This window comes from Stenella coeruleoalba (assembly GCF_951394435.1).
Source record: "Stenella coeruleoalba genome assembly, chromosome: 6".
Taxonomy (NCBI): domain Eukaryota; kingdom Metazoa; phylum Chordata; class Mammalia; order Artiodactyla; family Delphinidae; genus Stenella; species Stenella coeruleoalba.
In genome coordinates this window covers 63,322,445-63,342,111 of record NC_137151.1, presented here as the reverse complement: position 1 = coordinate 63,342,111, position 19,667 = coordinate 63,322,445, and the positions used below count along the sequence as shown (strand labels likewise).

Sequence of the window (19,667 nt, the reverse complement as noted above, 5' to 3'; positions counted from 1 at the left end):
ACTTAGAGAAGTTCCTTTAGCATTTGTTGTAGAGCTGGTTTGGTGGTACTGAACTCTCTTAGCTTCTTCTTGTCTGTAAAGCTTTTGATTTCTCCATCGAATCTGAATGAGATCCTTGCCAAGTAGAGTAATGTTGGTTGTAGGTTCTTCCCTTTCATCACTTTAAGTATATCATGCCACTCCCCTCTGGCATGTAGAGTTTCTGCTGAGAAATCAGCTGTTAACCTTATGAGAGTCTCCTTGTATGTTATTTGTCATTTTTCCCTTGTTGCTTGCAGTAATTTTTCTTTTTCTTTAATTTTTGTGGATATGATTACTATGTGTCATGGCGTGTTTCTCCTTGGGTTTATCCTGTATGGGACTCTCTGCGCTTCCTGGACTTGGGTGGCTATTTCCTTTCCCATGTTAGGGAATTTTTTGACTCTAATCTCTGCAAATATTTTCTCTGGTCCTTTCTCTCTCTCTTCTCCTTCTAGGACCCCTATAATGCACATGTTGTTGCATTTAATGTTGTCCCAGAGGTCTCTTAGGCTGTCTTCATTCTTTTTCTTTATTCTGTTCCGCAGCAGTGAATTCCACCATTTTGTTTTCCAGGTCACTTAACCATTCTTCTGTTTCAGTTATTCTGCTATTGATTCCTTCTATTGTAGTTTTCATTTCAGTTATTGTATTCTTCATCTCTGTTTGTTTGTTCTTTAATTCTTCTAGGGCTTTGTTAAACATTTCTTGCATCTTCTCTATCTTTGCCTCCATTCTTTTTCTGAGGTCTTGGATCATCTTCACTATCATTATTCTGAATTCTTTTTTCTGGAAGGTTGCCTATCTCCTCTTCATTTAGTTGTTTTTCTGGGAATTTATTTTTTCCTTCATGTGGTACATAACCCTCTGGCTTTTCATCTTGTCTATTTTTCTGTGAATGTGTTTTTTGTTCCACAGGCTGCAGCATTGTAGTTCTTGCTTCTACTGTCTTCCCTCTGGTCGTTGTGGTTATCTAAGAGGCTTGTGCAAGTTTCCTGATGGGAGGGAGTGGTGGTGGTAGAGCTGACTGTTGCTCTGGTGGGCAGATCAGTAAAACTTAATCCACTTGACTGCTCATGGGTGGGGCTGGGTTCCCTCCCTGTTCATTGTTTTGCCAGAGGCAACCCAACAGTGGAGCCTACCTGGCTCTTTGGTGGGGCTAATGGCGGACTCTGGGAAGGCTCAAGGCAAGGCGTACTTCCCAGAACTTCTGCTGCCAGTGTAGCTGTCTCCATGGTGAGCCACAGCCACCCCCGGCGTCTGTAGCAGACCCTCTAACACTAGTAGGTAGGTCTGGTTCAGTCTCCCCTGGGGTCACTGCTCCTTCCCAAGTCCTGATACGCACACTACTTTGTGTGTGCCCTCCAAGAGTAGAGTTACTGTTTCCCCCAGTCCTGTTGAAGTCCTGCAATCTAATCCCATGAGCCTTCAAAGTCTGATTCTCTAGGAATTACTCCTCCCGTTGGTGGACCCCCAGATTGGGAAGCCTGACGTGGGGCTCAGAACCTTCACTCCAGTGGGTGGACTTCTATGGTATAAGTGTTCTCCAGTCTGTGAGTCACCCACCCAGCAGTTATGAGATTTGATTTTATTGTGATTGCGCCCCTCCTACCATCTCATTGTGGCTTCTCCTTTGTCTTTGGATGTGGGGTATCTTTTTTGGTGAGTTCCAGTGTCCTCCTGTTGATGATTGTCCAGCAGCTAGCTGTGATTCTGGTGTTCTCGCAAGAGGGAGTGAGAGCACATCCTTCTACTCCACCATCTTGGTTCAGGGCCCGAGCCCATAGTGTCTTGATTACTGTAGCTTTGTAGTATAGTCTGAAGTCTGGGAGCCTGATTCCTCCAGCTCCATTTTTCTTTCTCACGATTGCTTTGGCTATTTGAGGTCTTTTGTGTTTCCATACAAATTGTGAAATTCTTTGTTCTAGTTATGTGAAAAATGCCATTGGTAGTTTGATGGGGATTGCACTGAATCTGTAGATTGCTTTGGGTACTATAGTCATTTTCACAATGCTGATTCTTCCAATTCAAGAACATGGTATATCTCTCCATTTGTTTGTATCATCTTTAATTTCTTTCATCAGTGTCTTATAGTTTCTGCATAAAGGTCTTTTGTCTCACTAGGTAGGTTTATTCCTAGGTACTTTAATCTTTTTATTGCAATGGTAAATGGGAGTGTCTCCTTAATTTCTCTTTCTGATTTTTCATCATTAGCATATAGGAATGCAAGAGATTCCTGTGCATTAATTTTGTATCCTGCTACTTTACCAAATTCATTGATTAGCTCTAGTAGTTTTCTGGTAGCATCTTTAGGATTCTCTATGTATAGTATTGTGTCATCTGCAAACAGCGACAGTTTTACTTCTTCTTTTCTGATTTGGATTCCTTTTATTTCTTTTTATTTTCTGATTGGTGTGGCTAAAACTTTCAAAACTATGTTGAATAAGAGTCGTGAGAGTGGGCAACCTTGTCTTTTTCCTGATCTTAGTGGAAATGGTTTCAGTTTTTCACCGTTGAGAATGATGTTGGCCGTGTGTTTGTCATATATGGCCTTTATTATGTTGAGGTAAGTTCGCTCTATGCCTACTTTCTGGAGGGTTTTTATCATAAATGGGTGTTGAAATTTGTCAAAAGCTTTTTCTGCATTTATTGAGGTGATCATAATGATTTTTCTCCTTTTCTCCTTCAATTTGTTAGTATGTTTTTATCACATTGATTGATTTGGTATATTAAAGAATCCTTGCATTCCTGGGATAAACCCCAATTGATCATGGGTATGATCCTTTTAATGTGCTGTTGGAATCTGTTTACTAGTGTTTTGCTGAGTATTTTTGCATCTATGTTCATCAGTGATATTGGCCTGTAGTTTTCTTTCTTTGTGACATCTTTGTCTGGTTTTGGTATCAGGGTGATGGTGGCCTTGTTGAATGAGTTTGGGAATGTTCCTCCCTCTGCTATATTTTGGAAGAGTTTGAGAAGTATAGTTGTTAGCTCTTCTCTAAATGTTTGGTAGAATTCACCTGTGAAGCCATCTGGTCCTGGGCTTTTGTTTGTTGGAAGATTTTTAATCACAGTCTCAATTTCAGTGCTTGTGATTGGTCTTTTTATATTTTCTATTTCTTCCTGGTTCAGTCTTGGAAGTTTGTGCTTTTCTAAGAATGTGTCCATTTCTTCCAGGTTGTCCATTTTATTGGCATAGAGTTGTTTGTAGTAATGTCTCGTGATCTTTTGTATTTCTGCAGTGTCAGTTGTTATTTCTCCTTTTTCATTTCTAATTCTATTGATTTGAGTCTTCTCCCTTTTTTTCTTGATGAGTCTGGCTAGTGGTTTATCAATTTTGTTTATCTTCTCAAAGAACCAGTTTTAGTTTTATTGATCTTTGCTATTGTTTTCTTTGTTTCTATTTCATTTAGTTTTGCTCTCATCTTTATGATTCCTTTCCTTCTACTAACTTTGGGTTTTGTGTATTCTCCTTTCTCTAGGATTCTTGGTGGCAGCGGCCACAATGTTAGAGGTTCATGCCCGTCTGTGGGGTCCGAGCTGATAGTTGCAGCTTGCGCTCGTCTCTGGAGCTTGCTTAGGCAGTGCTCTGTCTTTTGCGGGCACACTGGGAAAGAATCCCCTTGCCTTGCACACCCCAAAACAAAGGTCTCTTGCCTCTCCTGCAGGTCCAGACTTTTTCCTGGACTCCCTCCCAGTTAACTGTGGCACACTAGCCCCCTTCAGGCTGTGTTCATGCAGCCAACCCCAGTCCTCTGCCTGGGATCTGAATTCTGAAGCCTTGGCCTCAGCTCTCAGCCCTCAGCCACCCCCAGCAGGTGAGCAGACAAGCCTCACAGGCTGGTGAGTGCTGGTCAGCACCAATCCTCTATGCAAGAATCCCTCCACTTTGCCCTCTGCACCCCTGTTGCTGCGCTCTCCTCCATGGCTCTGGAACTTCGCCCCCTCCAACCCCTGTCTTCACCAGTGAAGGGGTTTCCTAGTGTGTGGAAACTTTTCTTCCTTCACAGCTCCCTCCCAGAGGTTCAGGTCCCATTCCTATTCTTTTGTCTCTGTTTTTTCTTTTGCTCTAACCAGGTACGCGGGAAGTTTCTTGCCTTTTGGGAAGTCTGAGGTCTTCTGCCAGCATTCAGTAGGTGTTCTGTAGGAGTTGTTCCACATGTAGATGTATTTTTGGTGTATTTGTGGGGAGGAAGGTGATCTCCACGTCTTACTCCTCTGCCATCTTGGAGGTCCCTCCCCCAAATTCTGTTTTTAAGCATATGAATACACTTTATACCAAGGAAGTGTAACTACTGTGTATTCTATATTTTAGGAAGTGCTTGAATGAATGAGTTCATGTTACGGAATTGTCTTCCAAAGTGCTCCATAAGGATTGGCTTCAAACCACTGTGTATCAAGTACTGTTTTAGATTTTGATGAAAGCAACTGTTTTCTTCCTACTGAAAATATAAATGCTGCCCAGGTACCCTGGTTTAAGAACCCCTATTTTAAAGAAACTGTGAAAAATGAGACAATCATGGCTAAAAGTCAGAAATGCTTTAGATGTCAACTATTTTATAGTTAAAATTAATATGATGTTGGCATTTGACATTTTACTTTAAAGTATATCCATTTCTTTATTATATATCTACTTATTGTAGATGTTTTCAAAAAAAATTATGAAAGATTTGCAATGGACCAATGAAAACTTTGTCCAGCAAACCCTTCAGTGTTATCAGATTCTATGGGGACGCTGTGCATTTCATTGTTTTTGAACTATTTCACAACTCTGTAAGTTAAAACTTACATATTGTAAGTGATAGCAATGAAGACAATATTTTTCGATAGAGATCCAAGTTGTACTCAGTGGAATCTGCTTATTGTCTCTTGAATATTGACAACTTTTACATCTATTTGTAAATTAATTTAAGCACTTTTTAATCCATCATTCGATGGTATTTTGAATTCTTCTTTGATCAGTAACATCTTACTGATTCCCCCTTTAATTAATGAGTTGCACAAAATATGTGGCACATATTCCTTTTATATGCATAAGAATCACGGTTTTACTCTTTTTAGAAAATCAGCCTTTACCTGTCAATCGATCTATCTCCATAAATATTTATGAGTTTGTGTATTTATAAAAATCTCCCCAAATTGTTGGGCAAAGTTCTGTTCTATGAAGATGGGCCACATATACCATGTCACTTCACTGCTGCATATCTGGTTGTATTCATAACTCCACTGAGAAGTAGAAATCTATGTTAAACAGGAACTATCCAGGTTACATGTAAAAACTCTGCAATAGTCAGAGTAATACAATAAAGCATCACAATAAAAGAAAAAGGAGGTTCTCCTTGTGTAGGTGAAGTATGAAAAGGGACAAGCAAAGAGATGGTTTGCTTGGTTAGTGGCCCAAGGACAGAGCACTTTTATAACATAACTTACATCTAACAACTAAAGAACAATTAATCATTTTCAATATTAGGTTTTACTTAAACAGTGCAGACTATCATTCTAAGTTTAACCACAATAATCAGGATACTTTGTATTTAGATCAAGATCTTTTACTTAAAAACCCTAAATATATTTAACAGCTCTAGAAATCATAATCGTCATTTTTATACTCTGTGAGCAAACACAGGATGAGAGTAGAATTCTCACCTGTGAGAGTTTTGGCAAAAACTTAGAAAAGATAACCAAAGCTTAAATAGTTCCATTTGTTTTGAGGTGACATGGACCAAGGATGGCAAATTAAATTCACTGGATGGTGACAATGTTTAATTTTTGTCTGATCCCTCTGGGTACTCTGGTCCTCCAAGAGTTACATTAGTGGAACAGGGCCTTCTTAAGTCCTCCAGAGGCTCAAGATTCTCAAGCTTCTGGGGAACTTTGTCCTTTTTATACTAAACCTATTAAAATTTACCTGTATATGAGTGGAGCTGGGTCACAGTTGTCTTTCCAATATGTTACTTTCATAAACATTTAATTAGATATGCACACATTTTGATTTTTTTGGTTTTTTTTAACCTAATTTTTTTTTTAATATCTCAGCACTTTTCATGGGCCTTAAAGAGCTAATAGATCCTAAACCACATTCCTAGAATAACTAATTCTTAAAACATCTTATTATGGATTTTGAAATCCATGTAAGACTTACAGTCCTATTTTTATGCTCTCTTAGGAATGGCAACCTTCACTGAGTAAAAACAGAGTTAAAACCTCATACCTTTGGCAGGTAGGAACTGCAGGGGAACGTGGAGCTGATTGTTTTTGTCTCTCCAGCAGGCTTTCCACTACTCCTGCCTCAAGCAACTTATTCCAAGTCATAGAAGTGGGCAGGGGACCCAGGACCAGCCAATCTTTTACCCCTTGGGGTCAGTAATTGCACCTGTTAGAGGATGGGGTCCTTGCTAAATTGAAAGGCCAGGGCAAGCAGGAGAGAATATGGTCAACATACCAAGAGAAGCAAAGAGGGGCAGAGTTGACAGGGATGAACCAAGAGAGTCTTGCTGTCACGTCTGTGGTTGCAGTTCCCACAGCATTTCTATTTCCGGGAGCTACCTCAGACACCAGGAGCATTTGAGTCACTCTAGATTGGGGAGTCAGTACATGATCTCTGCAGCCAAGCTGCACGTGATCAAATCCCAGCTCTGCTGCTTTTTGTCTCTTGTGTCCCATTCACATTACTTAATGTCTCTATGGCTTGAATGCTTCAAAACTAAAAGGGGGATGATGATGATAATACTAATAACACCTAGGTCATAGGGATATTTGTAAAGATAAAATGAGCTAAAGCATATAAAGCACTTAGAACTATGCCTAGCATATATTGAATGATATGTGTTAATTATTGTTTTTGATCAGAGTTACATGAATGAATATACTGTTTTTCTTAAGGTAGTTTGAATTAGGCTCCTGTAACAGGCAATTAATATAGCTATGATTATTAAAGGCAACTCTTGGTTCCTCTTCTCATATGACATGGACATTAACTCCCACTACCTCTCCTGGAAGCTATCTGTTTCTGAGAAGGAATGCAATGTAGCGATTATCCCAGATTTCACAATGGCTATGGTGCTGGCAGCTCTTATCAGTGGCCCAGGCATGAAATAGTCTTTTTTAACATTCCCAAATGACCTCATATTGACTTCTCCCATGTAACTTATAAATAGGAGGTAAAATTATTTGTTTTGGAGATCTGACCAAATATACAAAAAATCATAATTGGTCTTTATTTTTTAAAGGAAATATGAATGAACTAATGACAGTTTTAAAACACACATATACTTTAAATAAAATAATCATTAGTAGTACACATTAATTTGAACTAAAAGAGAAAATAAAAACACATCAAAACCAATAAACTGGAAGATACCAGTAAAGAAAAATTAAGGATTAAAATGTGGTTTAAAAAATTCAGTAAGTTTCATGCCAACTTTAATTGTACCAATTATTCATTTTTTGGTTGGAAAAAAATTCAGAGGATCAAAGAGAAAAGGCTGCCATCATACATATTTCACTTCTCATTATTTGCCATTTTACCCAATTATATGCATCAGGACATTTTGGGTGTGTGGATTCCTGCTGAGGAGTATTTCTGAACTAGAAATAATTGAACTGGACATGAAATCAAACCCACTATGGAACAAGAGTCTGTACTCTGGAGGAAAATCATCTTGATAGAAAAGTCCAGGCTAAAGATCACATCAATGACCCAGCTTATCTCTTGGAATAGCAGCTGGAGAATAGGTGAAAAAGAAGAGACTCAAATTAAAGACTTTACAAATTCTAATTTAGGTTGCAAACACACAAATACAGGACATTCACCATTCTGATTGGCCTAATGAGGCCCAGTCATATGCCTACCACTAGCCGGTCACCGTGATATGGGACAACCATGCTCATTTTTGGCCAGACTGAATCACATGCCCCACTTCAAAAGGTATCCACCCTCATGTGAACTGAAATAGAAGGGTGTTGTTTGCTATAAGAAGTCAAGTGAGCTGTCTGTAACACCCGGAGCCCGCGGGCCGCCTCGGCCCCAGAGACCCCGGCATGGTGCACATGGGCACTGCGGGGTCACATCTCCCCGTGTCTAGCTTGGACATCTTAGGGGACCCGAGGAAGATGAACAAGCACCAGCTCTATTACCAGGTCTTAAACTTTGCCATGACTGCGTCATGAATGCTCATGATCTGGAAAGGCCTGATCGTCCTCACTGGCAGCGAGAGTCCCATCATGGTGGTGCTGAGTGGCGGCATGGAGCCAGCCTTCCACAGGGGCAACCTTCTGTTCCTGACAAATTTCCGGGAAGACCCGGTTAGAGATGGTGAAATCGTTGTTTTTAAAGTAGAAGGACAAGACATTCCAACAGTGCACAGAGTAATCAAAGTTCATAAAAAAGATAATGGAGACATCAAATTTCTGACTAAAGGAGGTAATAATGAAGTTGACAATAGAGGCTTGTACAAAGAAGGCCAGAACTGGCTGGAAAAGAAGGATGTGGTGGGGAGAGCCAGAGGGTTTTTACCATATGTTGGTATGCTCACCATTATAATGAACAACTCCCAAAATTCAAGTATGCTCTTTTGGCTGTAATGGGTGCATATGTGTTACTAAAACGTGAATCCTAAAATGAAAGGCAGTTCCTGGGACCAGACCGAAATAAATTCTGTTGAAAAGCTAATATATTTGAAATGTTCCACTTTCTGTATAAAAGGAAACAATGTGGAGATGTTTTTGTCTTGTTCGAATAAATGATTCATCAGTGAAAAAAAAAAAAAGGTCAAGTGTACATCACGACAAATAGTTACATAATGACCAAAACCTCCACAGGTCCACTATTACAAAGAATCAGTACTTTGTCTGATCCTATGAAGGCAGTAGTATTTCCAAATAGCTTTAAAGTGGAGACCAAAAGAATCCTCTGATCAGGCAAGGACAGAGTAAAGGGAGAGTAGAGTTACTTCATGACAGTCTCCAAAAATTGCTTCACCTTTGAATGGTTCGGCTAGCTTTTAAATTTTTACGTATTGAGTTAGTATTTTAAAATTAAAAATGAATTATGTATCATATGAATAATCTTTCTTTTACTTTTTAAAAAGTAAATTAAGAGAAAAATGATACAAACATATCTAAATTATGTTATCAGTCTCATGGTGAAGATCTGCAGTTGGTATGTTTTTGATATTTTTCTCCCGTGAACCTGAAGAGAAAATGTTTTTATTCTAAATAACAAAGGAAACAATGTTTCCTGTAGAAATATCTCAATTAAAAACATTTAATTATTCCATCTGATAGCCATTTATTTGTATACAATGGTACTGAATTCAAATTTAATGAAACTATGTTTTAATTTTATTCATCTTCGTTAGATCTTATTCCTGATGATTCATGTATATTTTGATGTTTTCATTACTAGCACAAGATATGCCATTTGAGAATTTCAATTTAATTGGTAACATTTTGATGTTAACTATTTTTAACACTTTGTCAGCCATTTGGTTGATGCTGTGGAGCTTAATATTCAAAACAGTCCCTCTTCAAGGCATTTATTTTGCATTTTAAAAATACCTGATACTGAATATCTTTTCTAACACAAGTGAAATACAGAATTTTTCAATGAAAAGATCATATTTTGAAAGTAATGATTTTAACATTTCCTGTCTCCTCTTAGGAAATATTTATCAGTGCCAGTTTATAAAATATGCATAATCACAATGCTCTTTAAATAATACATAGAATTTGATGTTTGTGGAGAGACTGTACCATATTTTTATGGAAAGAGCATAATGAACAATATGGAACTTGGCAGCGTATTTGAGTTCTGGCTCTATCACTTACTAGCTGTGTGTCCTTGGACTGACTATAGTTGCAAAGGACCTTTTGCTTATATATGAGATGGAAAGAATGATATTATTAGACAATGCATTTATGTGACTTTTGAAGTTTTTCATAAATATAAAGTGAGACAGTATCTGTAAAAGCATGCTATATATTTTTAAGGGCTACACAAATTAAAGACAATATTGTTTCAGGGGTCTTTGCATGACCTCTAAAGCTATGTTTGTCCTAGGACTGAAAAATGCCCAAGAGGATTAGGGGTTTTTTAAAGCCTGACTGAGTCAGGGGAGTTTCTTGTCAAAGAGAAGTAATATGAAGAGGGATTTGACTCTGCATGGCTATGGAGCCTTCTGGCAGCTTTGGAAGCTTTGCTAGGGCGTGGGTGCTTGTGACAGTTTTATAGCAGCACAGATACAGCAAGCTGAGGACCTACTGACTATTGAAGAGAACACAGTTTTCTGGAGAATTTCTGTATTAACTGGGAGGAACTTGAAGGGTTAGAATTTTCACAGAGAAGACAGAAAGAGTCAGAGGAAGATGTTTTATTGCTGCTCCTTTATTATATCTTTATCACCAGACTAGTGCCATGTAATTAGTAGTACCTTCTAGTAAAGATTGGTATCAAAGGTGAAAATATTTGGCAAGATTCTCTACTCAAAGTAAGATATATAATTGTCCTGGAATAACTTAAACTAGTATGTTTTTATTTCTTCTTTTTATAGAATACGTGTTCTATTGATCATTTCTTTTTCAAATCATTTATATTTGGGAATATAAGAAAAACATGTAGAAAATTTTAAAAAGATAGATAAGCATAAAGAGTAATATAAAAATCACTAAAAATTCTAACATTCAAAGACTCATACATGAATATGGTTAGCCTGTTCATACAGTTCTTTCCAGTCCTTCACTCTTTCTAGCTATCTGTAATTCTATCTGCTATTTATCTGATGACCTATTATTTTGCACAGTTGAAAATATATTTTACATGTGGTTTTAGATATTGCATTTTATAACATTATGTAATCACCATTTCCCACATAACAGACTCATTTACTAACTAGAATAGTTGCTATTACCACCTATTAGACATTTCTTAACATTTTGTAATGAATTCAAAAGACTTCATTAACACAATCATAGTTTCGGGGTCATTCATGCCCTCAATTATAATGGAACTCCTCTGCAAGTGTCTTAAGATAACATTTCATAATTTAGGGAAAATGTCTCTAAAGACACATTGTCACTCAAGGAGATGCTTATTTATTATCTCATATTTGACAAACGCTGACTTTTGAAGTATTCATACACAATTCATGCATTTTTAAGAGGAAAGCTGTAGCCATAGGTAACAAAGGTATGTTATAAGGGACCAATGTTTTTACTTTATTTGTATGTTCTTTGTGTTCATTTTTTAGTGCTAGGTAACAAATTATCATAAAATTTTCAGCTTAAAGCAGCTCACATTTATTATCTCTCAGTTTCTGTAGGCCAGAAGTCTGGGCAGGGATTAACTGAGTTCCTGCTTCAAGGTCTCAGCTGGCTGCAATTAGGGTGTCAGCCAGGACTGCATTCTCATCAGAGGTTCAACTGGGGAAAAGATCTACTTCCAAGATCCTTTAGTTTGTTGGCAAAATTCATTCTTTTGGAGCTGAAGAACTGAGGGTTTTAGTTTTTTGCTGGAGGCCACAATTCTCTTTGAGACTGCCTGCAATTCCATGCCACATGGGCTTCTCCACTTGAAAGAAAGCCATGGCGACTTTCTTCTTCAAAGCAAACAACAGAGAGAGACTCTAGCAGAACAAAGTCTTACACAATGTAACATAATCATGGGAGTGACATCTTTGACTTTTGCCACATTCTATTGATTACAAGCAAATCACAGGTCCTACCCTCACTCAAGGGCTTGAACAACAGAAGACAGAGATTATTGGGGCCACCTTAAGATCTGTCTCTATACTTCTGTGATTTTCAAAATTCTATAATAAACATGTATTATGTTTGCAACATGAAAAATAGTAAAAACAAAGCAAAAAAAACCCTCCACAAAAATATAAAGGGACTTGTATCTTTAAAACAACAATGGACTAATTAATAACATGATAATGAAATTTAAAAGTACTATTCACAAATAGCTTGAGAAATATCAAACACATAGGAATAAATCTAACTAATGATATGTTAGATACCTACACTGAAAAATACAAAGTATTACTGAGAAAAATTTTAGAAGACCTAAATAGCTAGAGATGTTTTATGTTACAGAATTGGAAGATTCAACATTTATAGGTGTAAATTCCCCCTAAATTGACATATAGTTTTAATGTATCTCAATTAAAATTCCAGAAGTGGGGTGTGTGTATGTGTGCACGTGTCTGTAAGTTAAAAGACTGATTCTATAAACTTAAATGCAAACATAAAGGGATTAGTATAGCCAAGACAACCTTGAAGAGGAAGAACTAAATTGAGGAAGTTCACTAGATTCTAATATTTATTGTAAAGATACAATAATGAAGACAGTGTGGTATTAGTGTGTGGATAGACAAATAGGCCAAAGGAATGAAACAGTGAGTCCAGAAATAGATCCATATGTGGAGGATAACTTGATTTTTATCAAATGTGCCACAACACTTCAGTATATGTCAAGGGGTGGGAGTGGTCATTTCAACAACGGTGCTGGAGCAAATAGATGCCCACATGGAAAAAAGAAAAGTCTTGACCTCCACCTTATACCATACACAAAAATTAATTCAACTTGAACCATGTATCTGAAAGTAACAAAGCCTCTAGAAGAAAACATTGGAACATTATAATATTGGGGTAGGTAAATATTTCTGGAACAGAACATTAAAGTAAGAATTTATAGATTAGACTTCATTAAAATAAAGCAATTCTGATAAGCAGAAGACATTATTAGGAATGCAAATACGCAAGGCACAAACAGGGAGATGGGAGATGGAAACCTGACAAATGACTTATACCTAGTATATATATAAAAATGCTACAAATAAAGAAAGACAAAAAACAACTTAAAATGATGGGCAGCAGGCTTGAACTGACATTACACAAAATTAGGTCTCCGTATGGCTAATCAACATTGACAAGTTGGTCAACATCATTAGGCATCAGGGGACCGCAAATAAAAGCATAATTAGAGCAGTACACATCCACTTGAATGGTTAACATTAAAAATTCTGATAGACATAAATAATGGCAAGGATATTAAGTAATTAGAACTCTCATACATTGATAGTGGAAATGTAAATTAGTTCAATCACTTTGAAGAACTCTTTGGCTGAACCCATTAAAGCTAAACATAAGCAAGCAAATGTGCCAACATTTCTACTCCTATCCAAGATCAACGTGCATATGTCTATGAAAATTCATGTATAAAAATATTCCTGGCAGTTTAGTTCAAAAACTTAATACAATAGTCACAGAATGAAAACAGCTCAAATGTACACCAATAGGAGAATGGATAAACAACTTGCAGAATACTTATAAAACAGAATACAACTTGGCAAGAAAAACATACACACCACTTTTACACACAATGACATGGACAAAGCTCAGAAAAATTATGTTGAGGGAAAAAGGCGAAACACAAAAGAACACAAACTGCGTGATTCCTTCCATTCACATGAAGTTTAAGAACACAGACAACTAATCTACTATGATAGAAGTCATAATAGTTGTTAACTCTGGGGAGAGTGCCATTGACTACTAAGGAGCATGAGGGAAGCTTTTGAGTTGAAATCTTGGTCTGAGTAATGCTTAAATGGGTGAATGGAAATACACCCATGTAAAAATCAACCAAGATGTACACTTGAAATCTGTACACTCTGCTGTATGTGAATGAACCACTTCAAAGTAAGAGGCACACCAAGGGCAAAACTTCGTCCATTCATGTCGGTCTCCAGATATCACTGCATTACAATTACAAGTACCAGGTCCTTTGCTTAGTCTTCACATTAGTATTTAATCTTATTTGACCTTCACCAGTCCTATTTCTCTTTTTTCAAAAATCTTCTTTTTCAATATTTTGCTAGTTTCTTAACTTTCAGTTATCCTCACTGAGTTTATAACATGATACTATGATTTGTTTTTCCCTTCCTGGTGAAGAAACATTGCATTATATTTTCATCCTGGCTGTGCCCTACTGCCCAAATCCTTCCTGCCTTCTGAAATTAGTGGTCATCTTGTCCACTTTTTCTACTCAACAGCTAAGAAGTTTGAGGTCTAAAAGCTTACATAACCAATACAAACTAACACAACTAAGTATCCTCAAAATGTGTACATAACACAGACAACTAATTTTGACATATCTTTTTCCAACAGGAGGGTCCTGAGGTAATACAACTCTGCCTATAAAATCTGGAATAGAAGAAAAAAGAGCAGCAGTAGTACAAGAAAAGTAGAAGGGCTTCTATTGCAATTTTAAGAGATCATCATTTTAGAGATATGAAGCCTGGAATTTAGAAATTAAAATGAATTACTAATATCATTGGTAAACTATATTAATGTAAGTGAAAAGTGTATTCAGATACTATTTTCCATGGTTCTAATTCAAATGGATCTACCCAAACAACAAAACAATACACATAAATTACCTTCATGCAATTTAATTTCTTTATCTCAAAACAATTTCCATATTCACATATATCAATCGTTAAACTACTCATTCAACAATTTATTGTACACCTATTGTGTCTTCCATGAACTTATTGAAATACGTTGCTATAAATAGAAATCCAAGCTGTCTACAACTGACTTCCATTCTCAGTAGCAGATATAACAATATCAGCAATGACAATTAAAAAAAGACTTCTTTTGTGATCAATACCTCATTTCAGGAAGGGAATCTGGCCAGCTAATCAGCAGTCAAGACTAGTGGGAAGTGGTGTGTTCCATGTTATGGTCAGATTGCCCTTACTTCTGAAATATGCTCTATGGGAAACTAACAGGTGCCATTATGCATCAAGTTAAAAATAAATGGAGGTGCCTTATGTTAAACATAATCTATCTATAACCCATGTTGCTGATGTCCCATTCAAATCTGAAAAATTTCCATCAGCAACACAAAAAAACTAGAATCTAGTATAATACCTCTGAAGCTATGTTCTGAGGAACTTGGATATGAGGGAAAATCCATTATCAGTGGGTCTCAACCTTAGCTATATGCAGTCATTATTTGGACATTGTTAAATTATAGTAATTCTCTGTATCTCAACCACTAATTATTCTAATTTAATTTGGTCTTGGGTGAGGACCACACTTCTCTCTCTATTTTTATGATATTCCCATGTCAGCCTGAGAATCATTTTTTCATGTGAAAAGAATGAATTCAAAAGATGTCTTAAATGACTTGACTCAGGAAGTCATCTGATGTAAGAAACCCAAAGTAAGAAGGTGAGAAGAAACAAAGAAGTACATCTCCAAATATGTTCAAACCACCATTTCTTTCCGGGAATCAGCAAAAACAACATAAGAAATTAAGGAAGAGATATGCTGGTGAATTTTTATTTTAAAAATATCAAATATAGAGTAAAACAAGAAAAGAAAAAACAAAAAGAGCACTGGTTTCAAGAAATAAGTAGTCAGAAACACTTTTTAATAATATTTTCATAATTTTATAATCACCATAATCTAATAATACTATAAAGACTCACTCACAATAATACTCCAGTAATACCACAATCTCCAATAATGGATATCTGTCAATCTAAAAAGAGAAGCAAGTGCAGGCTACTTAACGCCATTGACTAGAGCCTTTCAGAGGTACCCTGGAAAGTCAGATTTAAACTCCTGAGATGATCTTTGCTTTTCAGAATTCTTATCAGTGTAACTGGAAGCAGGGTTTTTGAGGACAGCAGATAAATAGGGAAGGATCCCCAAAATGCTATATTTCTAAGGACCGTAGCCCTCACTTAATAAGGAGATATGTTCAAGTGAAAACATGCCTTATCTGGCCTAACTGTAGCTTATTATAGAGCAGTGGTTCTTAAATTTTAGCATGCACCAGAATCACCTGGAGGGTTTTTTAAGCTGCAGATTGCTAACCCTAGCCCGAGTTTCTGACTTAGTAGGTGGTTAGGGTCACCCAATTTGTATTTCTAACAAGTTCACATGTGATGCTGTAGCTGCTGGTTGGGGGATCACTCTGATACAGAGTATTTACAAAGGCTTTATGCTGATCTCTAGTATTTGAGAACTAGAGCAAATTTCTCCACTATCTGTTTATATTGAATCTTGGAAATTCTAGGGAACTTCCACTAGTCTAATTCCACAATTGTAAGGAACTTGTGTCAAGATAATAAAGTCTCCCAAGGGTGATTCGCCCTGCGGACCCTTGGCTTTATGCTGATCATCCAGAATTGTTCTCATTCATGAATAGCCCTGCTGACCTGTACTCATATTTGGCTGGAAGATGAGAGGTGAGGAACGTTCACGAGCATTCTACTCCACCAGTTGTTTCCATTTCTTGTGTAAACAGAATATGTAAGTTAAACATTTGGGAGAGCAAAAATTTCAGAAGGTCATTTTAATTCTGGGAAGGAAATGGAACCAAGGACACCCAGATTCTTAAATGATGGCAATGATCTTGGGTTAACTTTTCTCACAGTGATTTCCTCTTCTCTGGGAATGGCCTCTTCTCTGGGAATGGCCTCTGGGAAAGAGGAATTGGTAGTCATGCTCTTATCTGACCCTCCCCCTAGCCACATCTGATTAGTGCTGCACTGAACGTTCAATCAACATCAAACCAGTAAATATTTTCTAGATTTTTTAAGTGGAACTGTGAATCAGTCTTTCTATGATGGAAAATATTGTAAAATGTAAAACTGAGGTGCTGAGTGAAGGAGGTTGTGTTTCCCAGCATGATGATCATGATGAACAGGACAGATGCCATATTCCCCAGCATGTGGTGGAAGATGGTTCACACTGATAAAAAACTGAACTGACATTATTGGGAAGGAAAAATATCTGGATAGGGAGGGAGAGGAAATGAGAGAGAAGGAGATCTGGCAGAATTCAATGACCTATTTACAGTAGTTCATGATGTTCAATTGCATAATTTCCTGGACGATTAGCTGATGGTTTAACCCTTCTCTGAGCACCCAATTTTCTTAGGTTTTTTGAGTTGGTTGCTATTACTTGCAATTTAATTCAAGAGGCTCTTCTTGTTATTAAGCTTAAGTCAAGAGGATGCTGCTTGAAAAAAGACAGCTATTTAAGTTACAGCTCTTAGAGTCAGTGGGGAAAAGAAGAAAGGAAATAGAGGAAAATGGAGTAGTAGATGCACGTTTCCTCCACCTAGGAAAAAGCCTATGGATGAGTGTGAAATAAATGAGGGGGAAATCCAAGAGCACAGGGCCCCTTCCTGTTCCATAACTGAGACGTTACGGAAGATGTTTGTGTAGTGCATTGTGCACCAACTTGGTATGTGTGAAACAAGTTAAGGAGCAGAACAGGATGGCCAGGGATAGAAGGGCTTTAGTTAGCCCTCCTGAACTTCTCTTAGAGAATTATGACTATTGCTTCCCTTGAGCACTATTTTAGCCAAAAGTATGGACTGAAAAATAACCAAGCAAAGACTATGGCATCAGAGACCAGTGGAGCACCTGAGGGCCATCAGGGAAGACGGGGTTGTTTTCTGGAGAAAAGAGGCCTCCAGTAAGGAATGCAGCCCTGCCAATACTTTGATTTTATCCCAATGAGAATCATGTAGGATTTCTGACCTCTAGGGTTGTACGATGATAAATTTGTATTGTTTAAGCCATTTAATTTGAGGTAATTTGTTATAGCAGCAATAGGAAGCCAATATTGTTACTTAAATTGGAAATTGGACTGATAAACCTAAAGTAGTTCTTATCTTACCCCTCAGCTGCCTTTTTTCCCCTGTTGTTTCTACTCTGATCATTTCTTTAATAATTAATTGTAATCCCTAGATTTAAAGTCTATACTAGTGAAGAGCAACACAAGGACTAAAATATTAGTTTTCCTATTGGAAAACAACTCCAGAAAATAACATGAGGAAGAAAACATTTCAAACTAATAGTACACATGAGTCTTTTAAAATCATATTCTCAACTTAATGAGCCATGCCCATCTTTTTCTCCCATTACCAGGAACAACTGAGAGTAGACTATTTAAAATAAATCATGTTCTCAGGGTTTCGAGCTATTGCTGACTATATTACGACTGGTGCATTGAGCCTGCTGGGTCAATGGACAGCTGCTATTTTATTTATTTGTATACTTCTGGGCTACATTTTAAGCATGAAAAACATTGTGCAGGGCTGATGTTTCCTCTGCCCTATGGTCTGCTCACTGAGTAAATTCTTAGACAATGAGATTGTATTTCTTTGGCGGAAAGTAAACACTTACTATAACTCATGTCCGGGAAAAATTCTGCACAAAGCTTGAATAGTAAAATGATGCCAACTGAAAATGTGACTCTATCCTGCCAAATACAACACTAGGTTAACGTGGATTTAGAAGACAGAGTTGCCACTGAATAAGAGGACTTTATTTCGTAACGCAGATTGATCTGGGTATTTGTAATAACAGCAGAGATTACTACGGTTAGCCTCTTGCGCCCTTTGAATGCCTCAATAAAGTAGACACTTCTGCTCAACATTCCCTTTAATGGCAATGATGAAAATGACAGGTGGTAGCAGATTGGAACGGTAGCTATTTTAACTAATTAATTTATTTATTTATTAACATCTTTATTGGAGTATAATTGCTTTACAATGGTGTGTTAGTTTCTGCTTTATAACAAAGTGAATCGGTTATACATATACAGATATCGCCATATCTCTTCCCTCTTGCGTCTCACTCCCTCCCACCCTCCCTATCCCACACCTCCAGGTGGTCACAAAACACCAAGCTGATCTCCCTGTGCTATGTGGCTGCTTCCCACTAGCTATCTATTTTACATCTGGTAGTGTATATATGTCCATGACACTCTCTCACTTCGTCCCAGCTTCCCCTTCCCCTTCCCCATGTCCTCAAGTCCATTCTCTAGTACATCTGTCTTTATTCCCATCTTGCACCTAGGTGCTTCATGACCATATATATATATATTTTTAAAGATTCCATATATATGTGTTAGCATACGGTATTTGTTTTTCTCTTTCTGACTTACTTCACTCTGTATGAAAGACTCTAGGTCCATCCAAGTCACTACAAAAAACTCAATTTTGTTTCTTTTTAGGGCTGAGTAATATTCCATTGTATATATGTGCCACATCTTGTTTATCCATTCATCTGTTGATGGACACTTAGGTTGCTTCCATGTCCTGGCTATTGTAAATAGAAGCAATGAACAATGTGGTACATGACTCTTTTTGAATTATGGTTTTCTCAGGGTATATGCCCAGGAGTGGGATTGCTGGGTTGTATGGTAGTTCTATTTTTAGTTTTTTAAAGAACCTCCATACTGTTTTCCACAGTGGCTGTATCAGTTTACATGCCCACCAACAGTACATGAGGGTTCCCTTTTCTCCACATCCTCTCCAGCATTTATTGTTTGTAGATTTTTTGATGATGGCCATTCTGACCGGTGTGAGATGATATCTCATTGTACTTTTGATTTGCATTTCTCTAATGATTAGTGATGTTGAGCATCTTTCATGTGTTTGCTGGCAATCTGTATATTTTCTTTGGAGAAATGTCTCTTTAGGTCTTCTGCCCATTTCTGGATTGGGTTGTTTGTTTTTTTTGATATTGAACTGAATGAGCTGCTTGAAAATTTTGGAGATTAATCCTTTGTCAGTTGCTTCATTTGCAAATATTTTCTCCCATTCTGAGGGTTGTCTT

The 19,667-nt window shown here is 37.3% G+C and overlaps 1 protein-coding gene and 1 pseudogene across 2 annotated transcripts in view; one reads left to right on the top strand and one right to left on the bottom strand.

Moving 5' to 3' along the window:
* Positions 1–19,667, bottom strand: part of XIRP2 (xin actin binding repeat containing 2) — a 604,615-nt gene that overhangs the window by 246,248 nt on the left and 338,700 nt on the right. The gene's annotated exons all lie outside the window — the stretch shown is intronic.
* LOC307187777 (signal peptidase complex catalytic subunit SEC11C-like) lies at positions 7,724–8,636 on the top strand (annotated as a pseudogene). Its single transcript has one exon. The product of its transcript is annotated as a signal peptidase complex catalytic subunit SEC11C-like (transcript).